Below are 17428 nucleotides of genomic sequence, written 5' to 3'. Positions count from 1 at the left end.
CACCACATACAAAAAAAATTAACAATTTTGTTTCCATCTTTAACACTAGTGGAAGAGTCCAAAACAGACTGATGTGCATGGATATAGTTTAAATTTAACAACAACAAAAAATATTTGAACTGTATACACAGAATAAAAGGGGATTCTTTCATATCCACCTTTAACTATTTTGCAGTTTCTGAATAAGTAGAACCTAAACACATTTTCCTCAATTTGGCTTAGGATATAATAATACAACTTTTGTAATCAAACATTTATGTTATCTTTAAGCATAAAATTTCAGAGATTTTGAAACTTCAAGTAGAAATTACAATAAAGCTAATATAGGCACAGAACAGAATATAAATGTTAAAGGAATATATAATAAATGTATTACATATAAAAATAATAGAACGAAAAGTAGGACATGAAGTTAAAAGGAGTGTTCATATGGTGGGGGAGGGGAGTCAATAGATACTGTCTCAAGTTAATAAATCAAGATGTAAAGATTTAACTATATTATTGTAAATCATAAAGTCAGTCACTAAAAGGATAAAAATAACTGATAAAAACAGGAGATAGTGAGGAGAGGGTACAGGTGAAGGGAAGGGAAGAAAGTGTATTCTGCATCTTTCATAGCGGAAATCAATATAATTAGCCCAGAGATATATTTAAAATAAAAGTGTTAGTATTTATTAAAGTCGTGAAGGTAACAAAAAAGGATATTTGAAAACACAAAACCTGTGATCGTGGCTTATTTCTGGGGAGGGAAACGTTCATTTTTAAATTTCAACCCATTGGGACTGTTAAGAAACATTTTAAGAAACAATATTTATGGATAACTTATATAATAAAAAAACTAACTCAGTAAATGAATAAGTAGATACATAAATTAGTAAAAGAATAAAATAGATCTAACTGACAAAGAAAAATGTTCAGAATATATTACTGTTAAGTGGGAGAGTAAATTGCAGAATGCTTTCAACTATATGATTCTAGTTGTGTAAAAGGAAATAAAGGAAGCATATTAACATTTGCAAATGAAAAGCAATGTCTGGAAGCCCTTGCAAATGTTAATATGCTTCCTTTATTTCCTTTTACACAACTAGGAATGGAGGACTTTATATTTTTGCTTTACGGGACTCCTGATGATGTTTGGATTAAACACAAAGCATATGCTGAAATAAATAATACTTTTAAATGCCATTTTAAAATATGAAGTCAAATAAAATAAAATAGGCAATTTCTCTCCAAAATATGGGGATGAACAGGTGACAGAACTCTTCTTTATGTGTTCAGGCTACGCTTGGAGGGTCAGCCTCCTCTTATGAGTCATACTAAATATACTTCCTTCTTTATGCATGTAATTTACTTTTGTTGCAGGAAATTCAGAAGTAGAGAGAAAGACAAAAATTACTTACAGCACCATCATCTAATGATAACCACTGTTAACATCTATGTAATTTTCCATTTTCATTAAAAAAAAAAAAAAACTGGGATCATTATCTACATCCTGTTTTGTAACCTGTTTTTAGAAGAGTGTGTCTGTGGCCAGCTCTGCCTCACACCTGTTTTGCCTGCAGCATAGTACGCAAGGCTGCGGGGCATCTTATGGGAAAGTTGTACTAAACGTATTTCACCCATACCTTTTGTTACACACGCAAGCTGTTTCCATTTGTTTTTTTCAGTATTGGATATAATGTTGCCAAGATGTCCTTTGTTCACGTACTTTAACCTTGTTCGTGTTCCCCATTAATCTTTGTTGAGGTTAAAAATCCTAGAAGTGGAATTGTTAGGCCCAAGAGTATACCATGTTTAAGTCTCCTGATGCGTTTTATAAATTGCCCTTTAGGCATTTCGCCCAGCAGTATGTGAGTATGTATTTCCCTGCACATTTTCTAATAACAGTTATTATTCTTTTTATACTTATGTTAATTTATTTTTAAAGTTATCTTTTACTTTTTGACCTAATTCCTGTTAAGTAAGCAATACACGCATGTTGAAATTCCGATCGATGCAAAGAAAAAAATAAAAATCACTCGATATCCTACCACATGTGGAGAACACTTTGGTGAAGAATTTTTGGAATTTTTATATATGCATGTCCACTTTTAAAAAATGGGACCAAACTGTTTATACAATATTATAATTGGTTATTTCAGTAATCAGTACAGTATAAACTATATATCAGTAAATACAATTTTGCCACCATTATTAACCGCATGCCATTTTACAGACTTAACATTAATTCATTTACTCATTATTGGTCAAATAAGTTATTTTCAACCTTTGACTATCATAAAGAAACCTGTAATAAACAATCTCATAAAATACATATTTAATCATTGGTCCAATATTTTTAAAGCTGTATTTCTATAAGTGGCACAACTAAGTCAAAGAAAACTCACATTTTTAAGTATCTTGATCTGTGATGCTAAATTGGTTTCTACACAGGTAATCCTGATCTAAATCTCACAGTGATGAAGAAAGCCTACGTCTCTGGTCCTTCATCTATGGCTTTCATCAAGTTAAAAAAAAATCTTTATATAAATCTGCTAAATGCAAAATGATAGACAACATAGTTTTAATTTCATTTGCTGTTAATATTTATCATGTGTTTATCAACCACTTGTGTTTTTCATATGATAAAAAAAAGTGGTTCGTGTCTTCTGCTCATTTTTACGCTGAGGTGTTTATCGTTTTCTTAATGTATGTAAGACCTCCTTATACGATTAACATATTTAATTTATACATCAATTGTCATATGTATTACAAATATTTTCCTTAATTTATCTTTAGCTTTTTAATTTTTTATGGTATTTATTGTGCACAAATGTTATCATCACTACCTGGTAAATTTATTAATCTTGCTCACCAATCTTTGCCTTTGATGTTCATACTTAGAAATTTCTTCCTCACCCCAAGATCATAGAAATATACTAGTTAAAATTTTTCACTATTAATTATGAATATTTTATATGCATAACAACACTAATACCTGATGTTAATATTTTGTCACATTTATTCAGTTTCCTTTTTCTTCCTCTCTCTCTTTTTATGTCACGGATATAACTAAAGCTTGATTATTATTTTCTCCTCGCTTTGTTCCCCAAAGTAATTATTATGTCGAAGTTAGTGGGTAAGACCAGCACGTATAATTTTGTATGTTTATAACATATATATAAACAACCACAGTCAATATATACTTGCTTTTTTTTAACCCCAAGTTGTAATTTTGATATTTGCTCCTTTTGCTTCATAGATCTCTAATTCTTCTATTTTTGTTTTATCCTATTTCATTAAGTGAATAAACCTCATTTTATTTATTCATTTATTCATTTTTCTTTTACTATGGAGTATAAGTTGTCTCCATTTTTTCATAATGACAAACTGCACTGAGGTGAGCACATGTCCCCTGTGCACATATGTGAGAATGTCTCCGAACAACATAGCTTTAATTTACTTTGTGGACCTACAAACTCCTTCAGCTCTACGACAAACTCCCAAAATGGTTCAAAGTACCAATTCATACTCTCACCAGCAGCACCTAAGAATTCTCATTTTCCCCATATTCTTGTCAAATCTGGTGTTATCAGACATACTTTTTATTAATTAAATAAATAAGTGATAAATTTTTTTTGTTTTAGTTTGTTTTTTTCTTGATTACTTTTGAGATGCTTGTTTATATAGGGTTTTCTCTCTGTGTATACCTTTTGATCATTTTAAAAAACACAGGGTTTAAGAAAACCTCATTTCTAATATCCACTAAAAATATAATTGCCTAGAAATATATCTAACAAAAACATGCGAACTTATATGAAAATACAAACTGCCTTGAAAGACATTAAGGAAGTACCTAAACAATAGGGAAGATACACATCGTTCATGGTTAGGAAGCCTCATATCTTAAAGAGGTACATTCTCCTTGAATCATTCGAGAACGGAACGTGTTTCAATCAATATTCCAACGGACGTTTTTGAAGAACTTTACAAGCTAGTTCCCCATGTATTGCCAGCTCCTTCACCTTCTTCAGACCTCTGCTCGAATGTCACCTGACCTTTCAAAAAAGCACAAACCCCAACAGTCAGATTTATTTTATCCCATAGTTCTGATCCCCACCTGACACTGTAGATTTACTGATTTATTTGGTATCTGTCTTCCCCTGCTGGAAGGTGAGCCCTTGAAGATAGGCCTTAATTTTGTCCATGGATGTGACTCCAGTGCCTCTAGTAAAAGTACACAGATATTTTTGAATAAATGAATGGATGACTCCTCTTCTAATATGGCATCCATCCTGAATCTACGGTGGTGACCGAGTGTCATCAAATTTGGTCCTTGCAAAAGCGCTGCGATGTTTTGGTGGGGAGGGTGCTGAGAATCATTAAACGATGTGCCAGGATGAAATCCGCCCTCATTTCAGTCTATCGCCTTTTTCACTTCCTCTCCCGGCCCAAAACTATTGTCATCACCTTCCCCAGGATCACAGCCACAGTAGGAGTTTAAATCACAATGAGAGCATGTAAGGCAGCACTCAGCCTCTTAGCTGAGCTTCACTGTCCTTGGCTGGGAGCCGTAGTGAGGAACTCAGTCACCCTCTGTGGACAGCGCTACGTAAAAGTTACAAACCAGGTGCTAATGGTAGCTGCTTCATTAAGCACATGCCCCACACTTTCGCTTTCTTTTTTCTTCTAATTTTATTAGTTTCAAGTATACAGTACATTGGTTAGACATTTATATAGGTTATAAAACAGTCCCCCTAACTGCGCTCTCCACCCGGCCATTACATCACTGCTGACTGCATTCCCTGTGCCGTGCTCCCCATCCCTGTGACCATCTATCAGCTACTAATTTGAACTTCTTTAACCCTTTACCCCTTTCTCCCAGCCCCTCAACTCCCCTCCCCTCTGGCCATCACCGGATTGCCCTCTATATTTGTGAGTCTGTTTTCGATTAGTTTGTTCTTTTTGTTCCTTAGATTCTGCATATAAGCGAAATCATATGATATTTATCTTTCTCTGTCTGACTTATTTCACTCAGCATAATAACCTCTAGGTCCATCCGTGTCATTGCAAATGGTAGGATTTCCACTTTTTTTAATGGCTGAGTAATATTCCATTGTATATATGAACCAGAATTTCTTTATCCAATCATCTGTTGATGGGCATTTAGCTTGCTCCCATGTCTTGGCTACAGTAAATTGTGCTACCATGAACATAGGTTCCTCTCCACCATTGTCAGAGAGAGAGACTGCCTTCCTTTGGGCACAGCTGTAGGGCAGTCCCCAGCCACTTTGCCCCAGGTGTGCACTCCTGAAGGCCCAGCAGAATGGAGTGCTTTTCCCTGTTGCTTCTAGAGGCCTGAGATGCCTGTTCAAGCCCTGGGAAAGCTTCCGATGAGCCTCTTAGCTTCCTGAGATCACAGAGGGCTCATATAAAGTCTGTGAGTTTGGGAAATATAGACCACATCTACCCTTATTCCCACCTGCTTGCTTGCTTCCTTCCTTCTTTCTCTCTCTCCCCCTCCCTTCCTCCCTCCTTCCCTCTCCTTCCTTCCTTCCTTCCTTCCTTCCTTCCTTCCTTCCTTCCTTCCTTCCTTCCTTCCTTCCTTCCTTCCTCCCTTTCTCTTCCTCTCCTCTTACTGCCTTTAGAATGTAGTCCAGGCATCACCAACTCTGTCGAGCCTTTCCTGGAACCCTGTACCCGCTAAGTCACCCACCCTTCTGGCCCACAGCACTTCTTACAGCACACGTCACAGTACACTGGGCCTTTTGTTTAGTGTCTGCCTTCTAAGTCAGACTCCTTGTGAGTGCCGCAAGGGAAGGGGCTATTTATTTTTCACCTTTGTTTCTTCGGGGCCCATCTCAGCACTTGGAACACATTAAATAGGCAATAAATAGGCAATAAATCTTTCTCTTCTTTTGAATGAATGAATAAATCAGTCAATCAATTAGAGAAAACTCAAGCATAAGAAAATGCCTACTTATCTGCTTTCCCCCAATAATCCACTACCATAAAAAGTAAACAGTTTAATTTACCAGGCCAATGGTAGAAAGATATCATTTAGTGTTATTCTATACCTTGATTATTGATCATTAGCCAATACTTCGAGGCCAACGAGACACACTGATCTAATGTGTAATGTTGTATTACATCTAAGATGTCCAAGATGAAATTAGAATTTACTCTTTTATTGCATGTTTACGTCCTATATTTCAGAAAGTCTTTCCCTTTTAAAGGCTGCTAATTTTCAGTGATTGCAGTGTATAATTTAACAGTGATTCCTAGAGAAGCAAGGGGACATGAAATTGAATTATGTCCCATCTTCTTTGCTTTTAGGTATGCACACTTGAGTTTAAGGAGATTCAGGACAAGATTACTAAGAGAGAAAGGAAATCAAACATATTTACGAAGCCAAAGTCACTTACTGGTGCCAAACAGTTTGTTGTTACTAAAAACATAGGTTGGAAAAGGCCAAAGTCTCCCACACTTGGGTTGAACTGATGAGTTTAGTTTCTTGAATTTCAAAGTTACTTTGGCTCCTTGGCCTTGAGTGATAACATTTCAGTTTGATAAACACAGCTCACCTCCTATGGTTAATGCTTGTAGCAGGAAAGAACAATTAATCAACCACAAATATTTCCGTGTCGGCCTGACTCCTTGGAGAGAACTGCGAGGCTTAAAAAAAATGCCAAAACATTTCCTTTAGTTGAGAACTACTATGGGTGGCCATAATCATGGCAGAATCTCTTTAACACATTAGCAATTACCTTTGGTCAAAGAAGTAAAAATAGAAGCAACTCTAGTAACCATAAGGCACTTTAGCATAACGGGATGCACACAAGCGGTGAAAGGGACTTGGGTTCCAACTCAAGGCTCCCCACGTGCTAGCATGTGCTAAGTTTCAGTTTCTTCATCGTTCAGTTGGGGATAATATGTTCTGTATCTCATGACTGGGGCTGGGGGCGGGGAGAAGCGAGAGAGAGAGAGAGAGAGAGAGAGAGAGAGAGAGAGAGAGAGAGAGAGAAAGAGATCGGTGTTTTTCAAAACCTTTCTGGGTTTCTGGGGCCACAGCCTCCTTTGAGAATCTGGTGGGACTACAGACACTCTCCCTAGAAAATACATTTATGCACATACATGTCAAGTTTTGTGCCCAGTTTCAGGACCCCTCCCTGCCCACAACCCCACAATGATTCATGATCTATGATTAAAATTTGGTTTAGGCTATGGGATAAATGAGGCCAAAGCCTTGGGTTTTGTTTCCTTATAAGTCATTTTATTTCAGGGAGGAAAGTCTGTTTTCTGGCCAAAGACCACATCGGTAACCACGGCCAGCAAATGTAGTTGCTGAGAACAAGGGAACTAGATGAGAGAGGATGAAAAATTTAGGCCACTATCACTATGTAATTCAAAGTCCACCCACTCCACCCTTGAAGGGATTAGGAAAGAATAGTCTTCAACTGCGTGATGTTGTTCAGAACGGCTGTGCAAGCTACCTGTTATTTTGTTTTTAATCTTAGTCCTCTCTAATGTTACAAAAAGGAGGCAAGCTAAATGCCTAGTTGAAAGGGTGAAATAGAGTTAACACAATGAAATGTTGTACAGTCTCGAAAATGATCGCTGTGAAGACATGCAGCCATGGGAAAGGTGCTTACGTTGTGATAGAAATTTAAAAAAAAAAAGAAAAGCAGAATCCAAAGTCATTGAGACTTTTATGATTCCGGCTATAAAAAACTGTATCATACGAACCAAAGCAAGTAGTTTTTGGGTAAAAATGTGAGATTGGTGGAATTATTGATTGCTTATATCTATTTCCAAAAAAAAAATTTGGGGTATTATGTAATTTTTATGCTTTTAAAGTAAGGAGATAAATAATAAGGCTGTACAAAATCAGCCTGCTCTTACAAATGGCTGTGGTCACCCTCCAGCCTCTAAGCGGCCCAGGTCTTTGCATCCGTCACGGGCAGGCTGAGAAGACCAGCCCGCTACGCTGACCCTGTCAGAGCTCCCAGACCCAGACAAGCACTAAACCCAAGCACACATTCATCATTCCCAGCATCCTTCCTGAATCCCAGCAGACCCTGCACAGTTAGGTCTTTGGCATCTGAGTCTGGGCTGGTTCATGCAAACATCACAAGGATTTGCATGTCTAAATCTAGGTGAGTCTTTGATTTTTAGATTGACACCATCCACAAAGAGGCTGACCCACAGAGTCAGAAGTAAATAACTTGTCCAGGGCAACAGAACTGTTTCTGGTGGGACAGCATTAGAATCCCTCCTCCCCCAAGCCTGGGACCTTGCTGAGCGTCCTGCTCCCATTTGCTGATGCTGGAAACAGACACAGGGGACTCACGGGGTCCCCATGGGTGCTGGGTGGTTAGCTACTCTCACAGCAGCCACCCAGAGAAAATTACTGAAAAGTTTCCTGCAGTGAAACCTGCATGAGATTCATCCATCAGGAAGTCACTTGACCTTCCTCAGGGTCACAGTCAGCACTCTGGTCATTCGCACAGAGCTTTCTAAGTAAAAGTAGTGCACGCTGCAGTGCGGTTCTGACTTCAAGGCCTGGCTCACTCCCCTTGGGCCAAAGCTCTAACCGCCTCCCTATCAGCTGGGCTCCGGCACCTGCAGCTGGGGGACAGGAACAGTAAGAGCAGCAATCAGCCCGCATCCTGCACACGTGGCATTTCCTTCCCAAAGCGCTCAGCGGACGGACGCAGGGCCGCCCTGCTTCCTGTGAAACCCTTCCTCCTACAGCTCCTCCACCAAGGCTCTTTTGGCCCCCGGATAAGTGAGTGGCTCCCTCATCTGATGGCCCCAAAGCCCATGGCAGGACCTGGGTGACGGCCCCATCACAGACCTTCTGGCATGGGAAGGATGGGTGTACATGTCTGACTTTAAAGCAACTCTCATTTCTGCACCCTTGGGCGCCTAGCGTGAGTCTGGCTGTCACGTGTCACAATAAGTAATGATTGACGACTGACAGTTTTAGGGCCAGGAGACCATGAAGTGGGGAATTCTGGGAAAGGACTGACCCCAAAGAGTGGACAGATGTGGGAGCAATGGCGAAATAAAAGGTGATGGCAAGGCCTCTTGAACTGGACCTTTTCTATCTGCTGGAATCATGAGGCTCCTGTCGCTTAAAAGTTCCTTTAGAGCATTGAGTTCCATCTTCTGACAGCTCCCAGCAGCTGGGATGTGAGTGGTGTCTTCATCTCCAATCAGGACAGCTAGACTTGCCCTCCTCAGGTGCAGTGACAGGTTCCTTTCTATGGCAAGATCCATTGGCACCTACTGGTATTTTGACATTTTTCTGGTTGTCCAGACCAGACCCATCAGACCCAGGATCGCTCCCCGTGACAGGGTCTGCCACAGCTAGGAAGGGAGGACCGTCTACTCGAATGATGTCCAACTCGAACTAGTTGGCAAGCCATCCTTCCTCCCTAATCCTGCTCAGCTCCCTTCCCCCCACTCTTCCCAGTCCCTGGGTACTCACATGGCAACCTAACTTTGTCAACACAGTTTGTAAACAAAGTTCCCATTTGTACTTGACATTGGAAAAAATATCCAAGTAATAAGCCCAGCGGTGCTCATACACTGCTTTTGTCATCAGGTAGAGACAGCATGTGTTTTTAAAAATATTAATGGATGTTTTTTTCTTCTGTTAATTTATTATTTTGTTCCTGACCCACATTCAAGCCATTGCCACAAGGAAGTAGAAAGTAGAAAGAGAACTTCCTTGGCTTCGATCAGATGACATGGACCCACTGAGAGCAGTGCCGTGAGTCGGTCTGGGCAGATGGGCTCGGGGGTCTCACTGAGAGTCCCCGACCCAGAGTGACATGGGAGTGGCACGATGATTCCTGCCTTCGCGATGTGGCCCAGGAATAGAATCTCGCACTGGCCCGGGAGCATGCGGGTCAGTCTCCTTCTCCCCTCGGGAGTTAACCAGAAGCCAATCCTTTGCGTGCCAGCTGCCTCAAACCTTCCTTTGATGAAGTAAGGTGAGAGCCATGAACATTTTTTTTGCAGAAGGGTTGCTCATGTCCACAAAAGCTTGGTTCCAAAAATGCAGGTTCAGGGAGCTCACAGACTCCATGAAGCTCATCAGGGGTCAATGATCACCAGCTGCGGCAACCGGTGCAGGGGTGCGAAGGCTGTGGAGAGGGTCCTCAACCAGGGCCGGGTACCCTTGCGCCCTCTTTTCTTGTCACGAAGCACGCAGTAGGACCACCAGCATACCTAGGCCAGCTCTGCCAGGCCAAGAACTCAGGAAAGCTTGGGCGTCAGGTTATTCACCACATGCCCTTGCTCAGCAAAGCCAGGGGCAGACAGGGCGCTGAGGTGTTCTGCCTGTCAGTCAGAGGTGCGCTGGGGACAGCCAGTGCTGGTTTATTAGAGCCAGTTGTTAAATTCGAAGGTAATTTTGTGAACTGTTTGTTTGTGAAGCATCTCATTATTCAAAATTAAACCATATAAAATTAAAAGTAAATTATGTAGAATATAGTTAGGTGAATACATTGAAAACAAGGGTAAGACACATTCGAACTCCTTCCCAGTTATTTCACCACATCCTACTATTATCTCTGCTCGTGAGGTTGTTGACGTCAACTGTGTCTGTATGGTGGAAATGCTACATAATGGGGTGCTGCCGCGCGTCTGTTCCCAACACTTTGTTCAGTCACGTCACGTTGGCAGCTTGCAATTGGCAGTTGTGGGGTGTTTACACCGCAGGAATAGGCAAGTGCTGCAAATTGGGAATCCATTTGTTTTGTTGAGTTTCCAAACTTAATACAGTGATGGAGAATATGTTAATAGCGTAGATTAAACTTAAAAATGTGTCTTGCTTATAGTTGTGAATAGCACAAAAAAATTGAGGACTTCTTTCGAATAATTGAAAACTGTTTTCTAATTTAGCAAAGAAGGTTCACCTCATGGACTAATGAGTTCGGTTCCACCACGTCCTTGCCGTTTCATTTTTGTCTCACTTCTTAACGTACATCAACACATCGGTTAACGTTCATGCAACGCTACACCTGTGCGCCAATTGCAGCCGGAGCCCGATGATGGGTACGAGAGTCAAAACTTTGGCAAAAGTCAACAAAAGCATTCCATGGGTAATCAATTGGCTACCTGGTTTTTATAATAAAGGATATTGTACATTTTCTTATTATATATAAATTGTGTGTTATACATCCTTTATATTGGCAAAAATTTGTAATAAATTTAAATTCGTATATATGTGCGCTTTTCCCAGAAAGCTGCTTGTTAAACATTTCTCAGCATACCACTGCTTTTCGTCTAGAAGGGGCCTATCTTAATTAGCTTAACACCTCTCTCCCTGGACTGACAAGTGCCGGGGGATCCATCAGACAGGCAGACACCACAAAATGGAAGTGACCCCTTTTCCGTGTTGCTGTGTAGGAAAAGGATCATTTGGCCTTTTCCATAAAGCTACCCAAATAAAATCATGAAATGGTTATTACTTTTGATCCTATCTTCAAGTAGAATACTTTTTTAAAAAAGAAATGAATTAATTTTCTTTTAAAAAATCTGATCGTGCTATAGAAATGGCAAGAATAAAAAAAGTCTTAACATGAAATAATTATATATAATCTTTGTAACAGTACAAGGTGACCTATGTGTAAAAATAGACAGTTGAAACCGAGGATATTTGTATCACTATAATAGACTCACAGCTGAATATGTCACCAAAGGTCGGCCCCCTTGATAAAATTAAAAACTAAGGAATTGTTTTATGTTTTGCACTTGGAAAGGAAACTAATTCTTATTAAGCACTCACACCATGCATCAATCTCTTTCAAAAATGATGTCCTGGTTTTGTTTACTTATTCATTTTCTTACATTTCCAAAAAGATTTGAGGCCACTTATAAAAATAAATGTGAAACGATAGGAGAGAAAAATAGATGAAGAAATCTAACCAAAGGGTAATTTAAGACAGAAAAGCAAATTTTCTGGGGGTAAAACTGGTAACAGAAACACAGACCATGAGAGGGAGCTACTCTAATGGTTAGATGCAAATTGGGCTCGAAGCAACCTGGAGAGACATCTCCCAACAGAGTGGGAAATCATCGGTTTGAAGAGCCAGTGTCTGTGAGACATCCACTGCTCCAGAGGACGTGGATTTCCTGGGTCTGGAGGCTGAGATCCTTTCAGAGTAGTCCTGAGTGGCATGGTATACAGAGGTCTCAGTGATACCACAGCGAGTGTCCACCTTGTCTCTTCCAGCAGCCTTCGGCATGAGCCGAGGACGGCCCGCCCTCGCCCTCGCCAGGTTCTGGAATGCGGCCCCTGAACACCTCAGGCGCTGAGATCCAAACACACTGCTCTCAGGCTGACCCGCTCCGCACAAGGGGAGTACTCAACATAGCTAGATCTAAGTTTCTCGGCCTTAGTAAACTCATTTCCTCTTTTGATAAATATTAACTCACACTCTCCCTTTTCGAGATTTCAAAATAAATATGCATAAAAATAAGCCACAGAAATTACAATGTGCCTTTTCAAACTACAAGGACTCCTCTGGTGATTCTTACATGGAGAATTGAATAGAATCTAGATAGAAATATTGTAGACTCTTCGGTTTTAGTTTACCTAAGAATGAGGGTTTTGAGGGTTAATTCTTATAATCCTGAAATGTGCTGTTATCAGCAAGTAGAGAAATAAGACTGGAGTGCATAAGTAACCTACCTGAGCTAGGTAAGGCTGCCAGTACAGAGAGAGGTCAAATTATTGTTAGTTCATGAAGGTATTTGGTAACTTGCCAAAGGTCACACAGCCAGGAAGTGGCAAGATTCGACCTTGAACACAAGCCCTCTGGTCACAAGGCCAGGCATCCAACCTCTACGCTATAGGACCTCTCAGCTCTGTCTTACTCCTGTGCCCAAGTTCTTTCTACTTCTTTGTGTCCACAACACACTGAGAGATCAAATTATATTATCCCCACTAAATACTGGACTTGGTGATTCCAAATATTTAGGGGTTGGCAACTTCCTTGGGGAATCTGATGAAAACCATAAACACTCTTTGCAAACAGGTGTGTATGTCCACAGAAGCTTGCATACAAGTTCAAGGAGCTTGTATGTTCCATTAAACTCATCAGCGGCCCATGGGTCTCAGAGGTCAGAATTCTTGGCTTAATACATTAAGTGCAGATCATCTCACACCCTTGTGGACTCTCCGTCGTGAACATATACGAACCTTCCCTGCACTCGAGTGACACTGTGAATCAGGGCTTTTTTCAATTCTGTGCCTCTGGTGCCTCACTTGCCTCACCCTGGTCCTGGCCCAGCAGCCCAGGTATCAAGGTGTGCAGAAGCTAGCAGAGCGTGGTGACTACATGGCACCCGAGAGGACCTCCTTGGTTTTGGAAGCATCTGCCCTTTGTGGGGAAGCACCTGCGAGCCACACAGTGGCCTGTGGGGGACAAGACCACGCAGGGGCAGCAGGGACCATGGCAGAGCCTCTTGTACAGCTAGGCTCCATGCTCTGACCACCTTGTTCAATTTGGTTCTCACATCTGTGCTTGGAGCGGGATGCAACTGTTCCCATTTCATAGAGAGCTAGGTCATTTGCTCATACTGCCCCAGTTGGCAAGGGCAGAGCCAGGTCTTAGTGCAGAATTGGCTGGCCCTCATCACCTTGCATGGAACGGAACATGCCAAAGACATAGTGACACCCCATCTCCTTCTGCAAGGGGTGCTGTTAAAACCGTGTAATGATGGCACTTCTTGTGGTTGTGAGCAGCCATTAATATTACATGCTTTTCTTCCTTCAAGTTTTTTTTCTCATATCTTAATTATCACTTGCATTCAAGAACTTGTCCTCCTTTCTCTCACTCAAGAAATGTTTCACAGGGTGCCCACCGTGTACCAGGTGCTGTTCTAGGTGCCAGGACCCAGAAAGAAGCAGAGGAAGGCCTGGTCCTTGTCCTGAAGGAGCTCAGGTCCAGAGGTACAGCAGATATAAAAACAAATAGCCCTAAGCATGTCTTAGGAGTACAAGGATGGATTTGGGTGCTGATGACAGAAGAGGAGACATTGACACTGGTTCTGAGAATTAGAACAAATGGGACTTGGCCAAAATGGGAAAGTGGGGAGGGGGCCCCAGGCAGAGGGCCCAGCAGGAGCACGGCTGGTGCATTCCAGGAGCAGCGCACGCTGGTCTAGTCAAAGGGGACAGGGAAGGCAGTGTGGGGAGCAAGAGATGGGACAGGAAAGGTAGGTTAGGCTCAGTGGTAATCCCAACTCTTTACTTTTAATCTTCATCTAAGTGTTGTGATTTTCATCTAAGTGCTGTCTTCCTGTGGCCTCATCACTCTTTCTTCTTTCTCTCCTGCTTCTGAAGCATTTCTGTAATCTGGCTAAGACATCACCTTTGAACAAGGGCGCACCTGCTCTGCCAGGCCCATAGGGTGTGTGGGGGGAAGGTGAGAAGGGTGGAGGGGCTGTCAGGCCTCTCTGTCTCCCCATCACCTCCCCACGCACCTGAATCTCATAAACAAGAATGCTGGCCTCTGGTGGCCTCATCTGGCTGCTGCAGATTCTAAGGCAACAGAGTAGGTCCCAATATCAGGTTGTCACTCAAGCAGGAGCTGGCCCTTGGGTTCCCACTTTAGGTCCCTAAGGTCATGGCTTTGCTGGGAGGGAAGAGTTTTTCCAGCACAACTCACAGCTGCTTGGCAGGCTGGCCACAGAGTCCATGAGGATGGTTGAGCCTAGAGGATGGCAGATTCCATCCGGATATTCTATGCATGGTCTGGGCCCCCACTTGCCTCCATTCTTGGCCTTCTACTTCCTAACCCAGGAGGGGTCAGGTTGGGTTGCTGGTTAATACCTGGAGGCCCAAGAGCTTGATCCAGCCTAATGAACTCTGCTGGGCCCATAGAGGGTGGGGTACTTGGCCCTAAACCCCCTCACACAGAGTGAGGGCTCAAAAAATGCATACTGAATGAAAAAAAAAAATGAATGATGAGAAATACCATGAAGACGGGGAACTACAGAGCTTTCCAGGAATAAGGTGGGGGTTGGGAGAAAGAATGTTAAAAAACGCAAAAGGCTTGCTGTGTTCCAGAATGTTCACAGAGAGGGTGGGGCCCACTGCCAGTCTTCCCAAGCATGTTCAGATTTTGGCAACTCCTGCTCTAAGACAGGATGAGTATAAATTATTTTTTGGCTTTTTAATTTGGAATAATTTGGGATCTCCAAAATAATTACAAAGATAGTATAGACTTATCATATACCCTTCACTCAGCTTTCCCTGATGTCAACATCTTACCCCACCAGGTACATTTGCCAGAATGAAGAAATTCATATTGATAAAGTGATATCAATTGAACTTCAGATTTTATTTAGAGTTTACCTATTTTTTTTCACTAATGACTTTTTTGGTGTTGTTCTAGGATCCAATCAATCTAAGATGTGAATTCTGAATTTAGTTATGATGTTTTCTTACTCTTCTTGATACTCTTCTCAGTTTTCATGACCTTGACAACTTTGAAGGTCAAATATTCTGTAAGTTGTCCCTCAGTTTGGATTTGTTTGTTGTTTTCTTGTGATTAGACTGGGGTTATGGATTTGGGGGAAGAATAGCACAGAAGTGAAGAGCTATTCTTGCACTGTAGCCAGAGTTGCACGATACATGACTTACCCCACAAGACATCAACCTTAATCACCTGCCTAACATGCTATCTGCCAGGATTCTCCATTATAGAGGTCCTGTTTTTCCCTTTCTGTATTCAGGTTCAGCCCTCACTCAGGGTGAGGGGACTCCAGCTCCTATTCAGGAAAGAAGGGTATCTGCATACATATTATGCAGAATTTTTCTCTATAACTATGGAAGCACAATGATGGCAATTCTATAGTTTCTTGGTAATGTGGACAGTTGAGGCAGAAAGCAATGGCCAATTAGAAAATGACTGAAAAAGTTGTCAACTCTTCTTTCCTTTTTGCAGTTGGCCAAATAGATATTTTAGCCAAAAAAGGTCATCATTAAGACTATTCCATCAACCCACACCGAATGCCTGAAAAATGGGAAACCTTATTCAAAAACAAATAAAACAAAACAAAAGCAACAACCAATATGTACCTTGAGCCGGACACTCCCCCATCGCTGCTCGCCTCTATTTCTCTGCCCCGTAGATGTCACTTTCCTGTCACAGAGAGGCTGAATAACTTGCTCGACACCCCCACAACTGGCTATGCGTGCCCACCCATGTCCCCAGCCCACGGCCTTCCCCACCTTCTCTCTGTGGCTCATCATTGCCTTTTCCAGTTTAAAAAGCCCAAGAAGGAGACTCTACCCTGGACAGATGAGCTTTTTATAAATCAGAAAAACGCTCTAAAATGAAACAAACCAACAATGGGACAAGCTATTCATAGCCGTGGGTCAGATCACGTAAACGTCTTCTCTCTCCGTCCATAACATCCATAGCGATATTCCTGCCAGCTCTCCCAACTACGGCCTCAGAGCACTGTTGTCACAGTTTAAGGAAATAAGATGATCGTGAAAACGGAAGATGCAGAGTCTTACCTTGGCAACGCTCAGTGGCCTTTCACCATAGCTTTTCAAACCCCAGCGCCCTTGTGGTGCAGCGGCCTTTTAACTGTAACCAGCAACTCCTGATGAAATTCTAAAGGAAAAGCCCATCCCAGTCATCTCGATCAGTTCTCAGAGTTCATGGCTTCCTGCCCTCGGCAAGTACCAGGCAGAGGTGACAGGCTCCCCGGTCTGTGATCAGAGCTGCACCATCTGCCCCCAAGGAGCCCCGCCCCTCCTGAGCATTTTGAAAGCTTCCACGGGCTCATTGGGCCCAGGGGATGCCACTGCCCCAGAACAGCCAGTGAGGAAGGACCACGAGCGGCTGGTCTTTCTCTGGCCCTGGGCCGCATTGGTCACAGTGCCCCTGTGCTACCTGAAAGTTTTCTCACGGGGTTTGGGTTTACCAACACAGAGGGTGTTTTTCTGACACAAGCCTGGCAGAGTTAGTAAGCTTTCAAGCTAACTCTATCAGGGACTTTGCTCTGCCTCACCATTTGTCTGCAAGGCAAGAAAATGCTGGGGCTCTGCTGCCTGGTGCCATCTATGTGACCAGGGCCACCATTCTCTCAGCCTGGCCCACGACATACGATGAGCACGAATGATAAAATGAGCGTGAGAGATGGGCACAAAATTGGCTCTTAACACACGTCACTTCCCCATTTTTGTTTGTTTGTCATAGCACTCGAGCTGATTTCGCTCTCAGAGCCTCTTCTATGTGCTCCTTCACCTGGCACTGAATCTCAGAGGAGCAGAGAGTAATGGAGGCAACGGGGAATGGATCCTGACATCGAGAGTGGTGAGGTGCTGTCCTAGACTCCACCAGCCAAGGGACCAACGGGACCGAGAGGATTGCTGAGATGACCTCAGGGGGCTTGCTGGCCCAACCAGACAGGT

At 42.2% G+C, this 17428-nt stretch overlaps 1 protein-coding gene and 1 long non-coding RNA gene across 3 annotated transcripts in view; one reads left to right on the top strand and one right to left on the bottom strand.

Moving 5' to 3' along the window:
- BLK (BLK proto-oncogene, Src family tyrosine kinase) overlaps positions 1–16836 on the bottom strand; it is a 48990-nt gene extending 32154 nt beyond the window's left edge. For both annotated transcript variants that reach the window (XM_016160927.2, XM_016160926.2), the window contains exon 1: positions 16526–16836. The gene's annotated coding sequence lies outside the window, so the exon portion shown is untranslated. The remainder of the gene's footprint in view (positions 1–16525) is intronic.
- Positions 9530–11494, top strand: LOC118612433. Its single transcript, XR_004954883.1, has 2 exons — positions 9530–9980; positions 10894–11494. It is a non-coding gene; the product is annotated as an uncharacterized LOC118612433 (long non-coding RNA).
- Positions 16837–17428: the final 592 nt, after the last annotated feature.

The sequence above is a fragment of the Rousettus aegyptiacus genome, unplaced genomic scaffold, assembly GCF_014176215.1.
Source record: "Rousettus aegyptiacus isolate mRouAeg1 unplaced genomic scaffold, mRouAeg1.p scaffold_m13_p_16, whole genome shotgun sequence".
Taxonomy (NCBI): domain Eukaryota; kingdom Metazoa; phylum Chordata; class Mammalia; order Chiroptera; family Pteropodidae; genus Rousettus; species Rousettus aegyptiacus.
This window is presented reverse-complemented; position numbering and strand designations above follow the sequence as displayed.